Source organism: Galeopterus variegatus, unplaced genomic scaffold (genome assembly GCF_000696425.1).
Source record: "Galeopterus variegatus unplaced genomic scaffold, G_variegatus-3.0.2 Scaffold175, whole genome shotgun sequence".
NCBI lineage: Eukaryota > Metazoa > Chordata > Mammalia > Dermoptera > Cynocephalidae > Galeopterus > Galeopterus variegatus.
This window is the reverse complement of record NW_007726286.1, coordinates 359,195-368,977: the sequence shown is the minus strand read 5'-3', so window position 1 is coordinate 368,977 and position 9,783 is coordinate 359,195. Positions and strand designations below refer to the sequence as shown.

Genomic DNA, 9,783 nt, shown 5'->3' with positions numbered 1-9,783 from the left:
TGGGGGGGGGGGGGGGGGCAAAATCTCCATTGATTGAGAATAACTGTGCTAAAGGCTGTCTCTAAGTTCTTAGGTCAGGCTTTAATGATAGAGTTGATGTGAGAATACATTGTTCATTGAAACAGGGTAGCCAGGCAGAAGACTCGAGGGGCTTCCCAGTGAGGGATGTACATTGACCTTTCCATCCCTTCACTTGATGGCACCCTGAGGTCTGGATGTATTGTGAGGGGTGCTCCTGGCTTTTTGTCTACCCTTCTTCCTTTCTCCCTCCATCCGGGCTATGTGGCCAGTGAACAGCACAGTGGTGCAGCTTTGTCAGGCCTGGACTGGTTGGCCATTTTTATCATGGCTTCTCCATTTCTCACTGAAATGAAAGGTGGAAGAAGAAAGCAATTTCCCTGGTGTCTTTGACCCCTCATGTCCCCTATCCCCCAAATATTTAATCATCAGACATTTCTGCGAGAGTGGGTGTTTCCTGTTAACTCAATCCCAGCCGAGACTGGCCCAATAAACACCTCAGCTCTCTGTCATAGAGTTTATTTGACTGGGAAATGGGTATTGCCATGTAAACAGGAAGCCCCCGGAAGTTATTATCTGCAGATGTGGTTGAAGAGCCACATGTTTATGGGATTTGAAAATAGTCTGAAAGCAAGGAAGGACGTTGGGGAAAGCCTTATTCACAGTCAGAGTAGGTCCTACAGATCTTCATGAGTTGATTTTTCATTCTGGAAATGGTTGGTAAATAATAGTGACATAGCCACGAGCCACTGCAGAAATGGAGGCTTGTCTGATTTAAGCAAACACCCCTACCTAGATTATCAGGTTAACAGTAGGTAATCCAATCAATTGTTCTCTGATTTGAAAATCATTTTAGAGACCAGCCCTAGCAAACAATGACTTGGAGTCACCTAAAAAGGCAGGGGATTTATGATAACATTGTTATAGTCTAAGTTTTTCTGGCGAAGTGGAGGACAACTCAACTGATTGCTACAGATTTAGTGTGGGCCAGCTCACCTGTGGAATCCCAGGCAAACTCATGCATTTGCTCCTAGAGTGAGTTCCTAAGGCGCTGAGAAAGACATCTTCATGCAGGAGTCTGCAACCTGAGCTGTCTGGGCATTCATGCTGTGAATTTATAGGTGATGAGACAACTGGCTTGCACCCTAGAACTGCATACCCTGGGTATACTCCAAATCGTTCCCTACCCACCTCTGCTCTTTTTTCATTGGCTTTCTCCTCCTGCCTGCAGAAGGTGCTTAAGAAAGGCCAGGTAGGAACAATACATGAAGAGCTAATACTCTATATTTAAATTACAGGCTCTAAGCAAAGGCAAGGGAATTTTTCCCCTCCTTACCTCCATTCCTGTGCACCCTGATAAGCCTCTGTGTCTCCCTAGGGGCTTCTGAACAGTAGCTATTCAATTAGGAGGACTTGGAAATGAAATTTTGAAAAGTTTTGAATCAAAACAACGAAAAGGATCCACTGTAGGTGCAAAGGGTAATATACCAAGGTGTGTGTGTGTGTGTATGCATGCGCATGCATATGCATGCACGTAAATGTGTGCACCTGAAGGGAGGGAGGGAGGAGGAGGAATAGAAAGAGGTACCTGGGCAGCTGTTCAGGGAAGATGAGGCTCACCGCCCACTTGCCTCAGTTGTTTGTTATTCCTACAAATTCTGCAAGAAAAGCACTGCTTTCATCCCACAAGTGGTATAGAAGCAGTAGCTCTTCTTCAGATTGATTATTAGGACAAGGGACACTGGATGCTCCTTCAGATGTCAGTTAAGGGAGCATGGTGAAGCTGACTTTTCAGAAGGGATTACTATTTTTTATTCAAAAGCTTCTTGTGATTCAATTTAGCCCTGCTGTTCAGATCTGCTCAGCCAGTCAGAAAACAGAAGAATCTGGGGCCAGCCTGGTGGCGCACTGCTACAGTGCGCCGCTTGGGAGCGCGGTGGCGCTCCTGCTGAGGGTTCGGATCCCACATACAGACCGGTTCCCGCTCACTGGCTGAGAGAGGTGTGGGCGCGACGCCGAGGGTTGCGATCCCGTTGCCGGTCCCGGTCTGGTACGGGTGCGACACTGAGGGTTGCGATCCGTTGCCGGACACGAAAAAAGACAAAAAAAAAAAAAAAAGAAAACAGAAGAATCAGATTTTTGGAAAGTTTAACTTTTATTAAAAGTTATTTGAGTTTATTTTCATGTTTATCTTGTTGCATTGATATTGGGCCACTTAGTGGGGTTTTCTGAAACACTTGCTCTATGTTTCAGCATTACAAAGGTAGCTAGCTCACTTCTTGATGGCTATCTATTCTTCCCTGGTCATTTTGTCCCAAGCCATAGCTAATAGAAAGGGAAGAATTTCCCCCATCTGCCATTCTCATAAAGAAATCAAGAACATATAGCAAAATGTTTTAAAAAAGTAAAATTCCCTTACACAAACCCTTCAAGGAGTAGCTCTCACAGCAGCAACGTTAGATAGGATGAGAACATAAAAATGCAATCAGGTCTGATGTGGCTTTTCGCTCCTTAGGACTTAGGAAATTTCTCCTGAAGTACCGCACCTACTAGAGTTAGCCCGAATGTGGAAAATGGAATGAGAACATAAAAATGCAATCAGGTCTGATGTGGCTTTTCGCTCCTTAGGCCTTAGGAAATTTCTCCTGAAGTACCGCACCTACTAGAGTTAGCCCGAATGTGGAAAATGGAAGGAGGATATAGTAGGCTTACTGGAATTAGAGCTACAGTATGTAATGACAGAACTTAGGTGTTTCTGACAGGTGGGGATACCAAGAATACCCCAAACACTATTTGATTATGGATTGATATAAATATACAAATTTATTATTTAAAAACAGCAAAAAGCAAACAAAACCACATGACATACAATTATGGAAGTATTAATAAAATGGTTTTATGATTTAAATCTCCTTCGACATTCTTTCCTTCCTAAATCAAGTCACTTATTTTTTTATAACTCCATCCATCTCCGGCAGTGAAACAACTCTGGTCAGTTTCACTTTCTGTTTCTCTGTGTTTCTCTTCGTTCTTCTGTCCCCAAAGGAGAGGAGCCTCCCGAAGTATCATTAAATATCCCAGCAATGCCTTAGCCTGATTTTGTTTTCTTTAACAGTTACTATCTAAAGGTCTGGAAATCGCAATGACCTTACTCCTTTTTAGTAGAGTGCTTAGAGAATCTTTTTTATGTTTGTGGTTTTGGGGGCATAGAAAATTTTTCTCCTAATGGGAATCTTCTTATTGGTGGTTTCACAGATGAGAAATGCAAAGATTATTATTGAGTACAATTCTCAGCCACACCTTCTGGAACACAAACTGTGAACTCAGATTGTGCAGGGAAGGACTGGTGGGCCATCCATCTTTCATTCATCGTGGGCATGGGAGGAAGAGAGGGATCTAAAGAGGAAGCCAGTGCCGAACTTTAGTGAGGAGTTAAGTGGTTAATAGGAACTAAGTTTTTTTATTGGCTAATAAAACTTCTCAGGGTTTTTCATATTATATGGTTCCTTCAGGCTCCTAGCCCAATGCTTTTAAAAAAGAGAAAGACAAAAACAACAACAAAAAGCTGGAGCCGAAATACCAGTGCAGTCCCAGTCTTGTTTACTTTTTCATTTCCGCAGTTGTAAAAAAAAAAAAAAAATCCCTCTGGTAGTTCAGCTTTATCACACTGCAGGAACAGATCAGTGTTTGAGCAATTCCAGTGATTCCTGGCTCCCAGTGAAAGGAAAAAGTACCCTCTGTCTCTCCGTGTCTGTTTCAGAAAAAAGGAGAGCACAATGTAAATGATGGATGTGTGAGGAACTTTTAAAATGAAATCAGGAGTGGAAGGAGGGAGAGCAGACATTGAACTGGAACACATCTATGGAATCCCGAATGCACATGATCTCTGTCCTTTTATTGCCAGTGGTGCTGTTCTCCCAACAGAGCAGGACGTTCTTGTTTTTAATAATAGCCAGACCAGATGCTAAATTCTCCTCAGCAACATGCTGAATAAGTGAGAAGGCAAACAGCTGATTCCTGTTAAGATGAACACCAGGAGAATAAGCCAGAAAGTATGAGAATTCTCTGGAGGTTTCTGCTTTGTAAACCCCTGTTTGGCAGAAAGATCACAGAATCTGAACTGAAAACACAGTGTGTCCCCCTGCACCCGTTCCTTGGCTGAGCCGCTTGCTGGGGGCCTTTGAGCCTCTGGCCTTCGCCACCCAGCCTTTTTCTAAGTTATCCAGAGGGCTGGCTCGCAGGTTTCCCTAGAGGGAAAGTCGGAAGCCCTGGGCCTTTGACTTTTAATGACTGCAGAAAAAAACTCATCAATAGGAATTTTTTAACTTGCTCCTTGCCATAGAAAATAGTGAAATCCTGAACATGGGCCAATATTTTTAAATGACATCTTTGTTCCATCTTTTTCACTCCCTTCTTCCCCCTGTCAGAGTCCATCAAGTCTCTCAGATATAATTTTGTTTTAGAATATGCCACACATACATGATGCTACTTTCTTCTTCCCCAGAGAGCTGCTGGAGCTGGCGTTGGGCTCAGTGGGGCCAGGCTGACCAGAGCAGACAGTGACCAGGCTGCATGCCCACAAGCCACTTCCTGGAGGGCGGGGGTGCCCTGTGGGAGGGGTCTGCACAGTGCTCTCTTCAGGTCTCACTTTGCGACTTTGCTTCCAAGGCCTGCAGAAGAGTGAGTGAGAGAGAAGTAAGGGATGTTAGGAGCAGGTGGAGGGGCTCACCCCAACAATTAGTCCCCAAAAGTCTCCCTTGTTACCTTTCCTCTGCACATCGTCCTTCTAAATCCTGATACTTCCTCTCTCCACCTACTACTCCCTCCCCTGTAATGCAAAAAGGGCACGAAACCCTTTTCTCACTATTTTCTTCCTCCCTAGTTGTCCTTGAAGTTCACTTGGCTCTGATCTCACTCAGATGAACATGCTGGGGGAGAAAGGAATGGGGACCAAAGATGATTTTCCTCCTTCCCCCGTTAGGATGGCACTGAAGGCCATTGTTTTAATTTTCTTTGGGGGAAAAGTCAGATTTGGTACCAGTAGCATGATTACATTTGCACCTGGCATTTTTATTTTATTATTTTTTCTTTTTCTTTTTGGCAACTGGCTAGTATAGGGATTGAACCCTGGACCATGGTGTTATCAGCACCACACTCTAACCAACTGAGCTAACCAGCCAGCCCCCCTGGCACTTTTCTTAGTATTTCACATGCCTTATCTCAATCTTCCCAGCAACCTATAAAGAAATTAGTACTGTTTTTATCCTCATTTTCCTCATAGGAAACTGAGGTTCAGACTTGTCCAAGGTTGCACAGCTATTAAGACTGAAGCCTAGATCTGCCTGATTCTAAAGACTGTTTTCCTAAGCTAAAACTTTGGATACAATCTCCTTCATCATCTATTTAATGGAGTTTATGAGAAGCAAATGAATTAATAAGATATGAAAATGCCTAGCAAAGTGTCTGGCACTTAATAGATGTAGAAATAGTGGTACCTATTATTATTATTCATAATAATTAATATGATTATTTTAAGAAGCATAAATAAAATATCCAGTTAGTTTGAATCACAATAGATCTGGAGGCACAAGTGAAACAATTTTTAGAAAATACTATTTTAATATTTTTAAAAGTGCTGTTCTTTCAAAGTGATATTTTTCTGTATATTTCATAAACTATTTTTCCATTGAACATCAAGGCTAAGTTTGACAATTGGCTTACTATGGGCTCCTTCCCTAAAGAACTCAAGACATCACATCACATAAACCATAAATATAAAACATATTGACACATTCAGAAGAGAAATGTTGACCCTACCTTGATCCCAAACCCCAATTTGTAGTTTCTTCCAATGTTGTCCATTTAGGTGAGTTGAGTTTCATGTAAACATTGCTACTGAAAAAGGTATTATTGAACTTAATTTGCCAACAGTGATCTCATCTAACAAGAGAAAGACCTAAGCTAAGAAATGCTTGTCAACTTTGGGGTACTCCGTGCCACCTGATGAAGGGGCAGTACCCAGTTTTTCCATTTCTTTTCTTTCCTTTTTTTATTTTTTGGCAGCTGGCTGGTACAGGGATCTGAACCCCTGACCTTGGTGTTATCAGCACCACACCAGTTCCCCCAATTCTGAACTGGCAGCACTGAGAGGCAATGCAGTGTAGTGGAGAGAGCTGATCGGGAAGGCCTGAGGCCTGAGGAAACCTGTCTGCAGCCTGAAGTGGAACCCCAGGTGTGGGCAAGGGTTTGTGCTTGTGTGCACAGGCCTGGAGGAACTCAGGGAGAGGGCAGCAGTGTTCCCTGCCCTAAATTGCTTAAATTACTTTGAGTGATTTGAATAGGTAACTTCTCTCTGTGTATCTTAAATCACTTCACAGATTATTTTCTTAAATCTACTTTATATGGAATTAATATCCCACTTTACTGAAAGCCCAGATAATAGAAATGACCTCTCTCCTCCCCACCCTCTCTGCCTTCTTTTCTTTCTTCTCTCTGCAAATATTTATTGAACACCTACTATAGGCAGAGCAAGATGCCGGAAGGCATTAAAAAGCATATCAGAAAGCATCTCTGTTCAACTTAATTATATCAATAAGAGAGGTTTTCGTCCTGCCATTCTTTATTTGAGGTAAATTCAGATTGCCAAAAATAGATTGTCAAAAACAGATTAAAAAGTCAGTAATTAGTTTGTAGAGAGAATTCAGATAGTTTTGATTTCTGTTTATAGTCAATTTCATTTCTCATTTCCTAAAACACTCAAGTATTTGTAAGGTACTTAGCGTCTATATTTAGTCATACAAGCCTTTCATTCCCACCACATATATAGGTAGCTTGTTGTTTTAAAAAGTGGGTGTTTTTCATATAATCAAAGGGGGAAAAGCTGCTCTTCCATTTTTTTCTTCCCTGTTGTAGCAGCCATGCAGCCAACTTTACTAGGGGTTGAGCGGTGTATTGAAAGGGGGACAGCAGAAAGTGGCAAAAAGATCTGGGTTCCAGATCCTTAACCCCTGCTAACTAGATGTGTAACCTTGAACAAGCCTCTTAACCTCTCTTGACCTTCTCCTTAAATGTGGACAATAATAGATTGCCTGCCAGATGGTCTGTTGAGGGACCATGCAACTCTTACCTATGAATTTGGAAAGGCTTTTAGAATGGAGAAATTATGGAGACTTTTAAGAGGCAGATAGGATCTGCCCAGGATTAAGAGAGAGAATGGGGTTCACTGTTTCTCATAGAACAGTCAAAAATGGCCATTTTGTAGAGGATGAGGAAATGGAATCCCAGAAAGGTCAAATCACTTATGCAAGATCACCCTGTAGATAGATGACTGGAAGTCAAGGGTTAGGACGTCATTTCTAAGCAGTTTCTATACTCACTCACTGGAAGAGACATTTCCTTCCTTTATAATGGCAGCATCTTCTGCATTATATTTTCATTGAGCACTTCTTTACTTTTCTAGTTTTCATGAACCTATTTCCATCTGTTATGAACTTATACAAACTGATTTGTTAAACCTTTCTTATTTAAATTAATTTCCAGCATAGTGATTCCATATCATGCTCCAGCTAACCTTGCTAACGAAGACCTGTTATATGTTACTTTATAAAAAACATACACCAAGGTCCAGGGGTTCAATCCTTGTACTGGCCAGCTGCTGAAAAAACCAAAACTGAAACCCAAACCAAAACAACAACAAATAAACATAGATGAATTTAGTATACTAGGCCTGATTTATTGGGTGAGAAATTCAGTCTAACAGCATCAGTGCCATTCCTTCCTGGACAAAGACGACCTACCCACTGTGAACATGCTTCAAGTTGATTTTCCTTTAGTGGATAAGAGGGCTTTTCTCACTTGAGCCCCTTGCTCTCAGTGCTAAGGGTAGATGTAGTAGTCTTGCAATTAAAAGGAATTTCTATGCTGTTTCATGCTCTAGTCTCTATAGACAGGGCCACACTCTTGACCATGAAACATGAAGACCTAACCTCTTAAGCAAATGAAACATAACAGCCAATCTTGAAAAAAGACTTTTCATTTCAACTGTATCTTTTATCTGCTTGTTATCTGAGTTACTTATAACCAGTGTCTCTTCAATTTAAAAAGTAGAAGGTGAAAAACATGCTAATGGGGCAACAATAGCGCACACAGGCTTTTTTTTTTTTTTTTTTTTTTTTTTTTTTTTTTTTTTTTTTTTTTTTTTTTTTTTTTTTTTTTTTTTTTTTTTTTTTTTTTTTTTTTTTTTTTTTTTTTTTTTTTTTTTTTTTTTTTTTTTTTTTTTTTTTTTTTTTTTTTTTTTTTTTTTTTTTTTTGCAGCTGGCTGGTATGGGGATTAGAACCCATAACCTTGGTGTTATCAGCACCACATTCTAACCAAGTGAGCTAAGCAGCCAACCCAGTGCACACAGGTATTAAATGTAGTGTTATTAGACAAAACTTAAAACCTAGTTAATCATCTGACCCTTGTATTAAACAATGGTAGACATAACCATTATTGTGCCAAGTGGTCATCAGACATTAATAGGGCAGAAGGAGGTGGATGTCTGAGAGGAGGAGGAATTTGTAGCTTCACCCTGTCCCTTGCTGGAGAAATAGTTGTCATTGCTTTGCTTTACAATCTCCAACTCTAGTCTAGTCTTAAGGGAGTGGTTGCATTTCTATTCATTCAGTGAATATTGACTGAACACTTAGTAGGAATGATGGAAAGGAAAACTAATGAGACATACCACTATCCTTATGAAGCTTACTATCTGCTCAGAGAAACAGAAATATAAACTCATATAATGTAGCAGGTGCCTTTGCAGTGATGTGAACCAAGGGCAGAAGGAGGTGAGGAGGCAGCCACTCCTGGGAAAGGCAGGAAGATGACATTTGAGCTGGTCTGGAAGGTCTGGAGCTGAGCTTGCCCTACCTCCTGCCTGCAATACAGTACCTGGGAATAGACAAATACCTCCGCCATGGAGCTCCCATGTAGAGCTCTTCAGAAAGAAGAATGTGACAGTGACCACAGGCTCTGTGGTGTTTTTTAGCATGCCAGTCCACACTTGCACTGGTGAGATGAACAAGAGAGATTCCCAAAGGGGTTGGAGTGGGGGGTGGGGTGAGCACTAGCAGCTTCTCTGTGGGATAGGGATCATACCTTGGAAAATCATATTTAACAGTGGAATTTAATAATTAAAAACCAAAAGAAACACCTATGTTATCAAAACATAGATTATGGGAAAAAGAATATGAGATTTTAATGTTTAGCAAAAGAGGGTATAGATAAAAAAAGGTTGCAATGACAGCATAAAGTATCAAAATTTCAGTACAGAGTGTGGATATAATTTATCTGATTGCTTGCTGTACACCTGCTACCAAGTGAATTGGAGTCCTGATGGAACAGTGAGGGATACTTTTGGCACACAGGACCCTTCAGCATTCTAGAGGGAAGGGTGACGAGCATAAATGTTTGGGGTAAATTTACACTCGGGTGGTTACATATTCAAAGAGCTTGACAAGAGCCATGCTGTGATGGGCCCTAAGTAACATGTTAAAGCAGGATCTCGGGGACTTCTCTATCCACACCTGCAGACCTCTCCTTTGGAAGCCCATCATGCCTTGAAAGGACCTCATATGGACTCCTCCTTCCCCAAGGCCACACCAGCTAATCCTGTACGGTGGACCTCCCCTTTTATAAAATGAACCTATCCTGACTTTCACTCTTTTTTTTTTTTTTTTTTTTTTCTTTTTCCGTGTCCGGCAACGGATCGCAACCCTCCGGGTCGC

General features: G+C 41.3%; 1 non-coding gene across 1 annotated transcript; it reads right to left on the bottom strand.

The window, feature by feature from the left end:
• Positions 1–5,123: 5,123 nt before the first annotated feature.
• TRNAI-GAU lies at positions 5,124–5,197 on the bottom strand. Its single transcript has one exon. It is a non-coding gene; the product is annotated as a tRNA-Ile (tRNA).
• Positions 5,198–9,783: the final 4,586 nt, after the last annotated feature.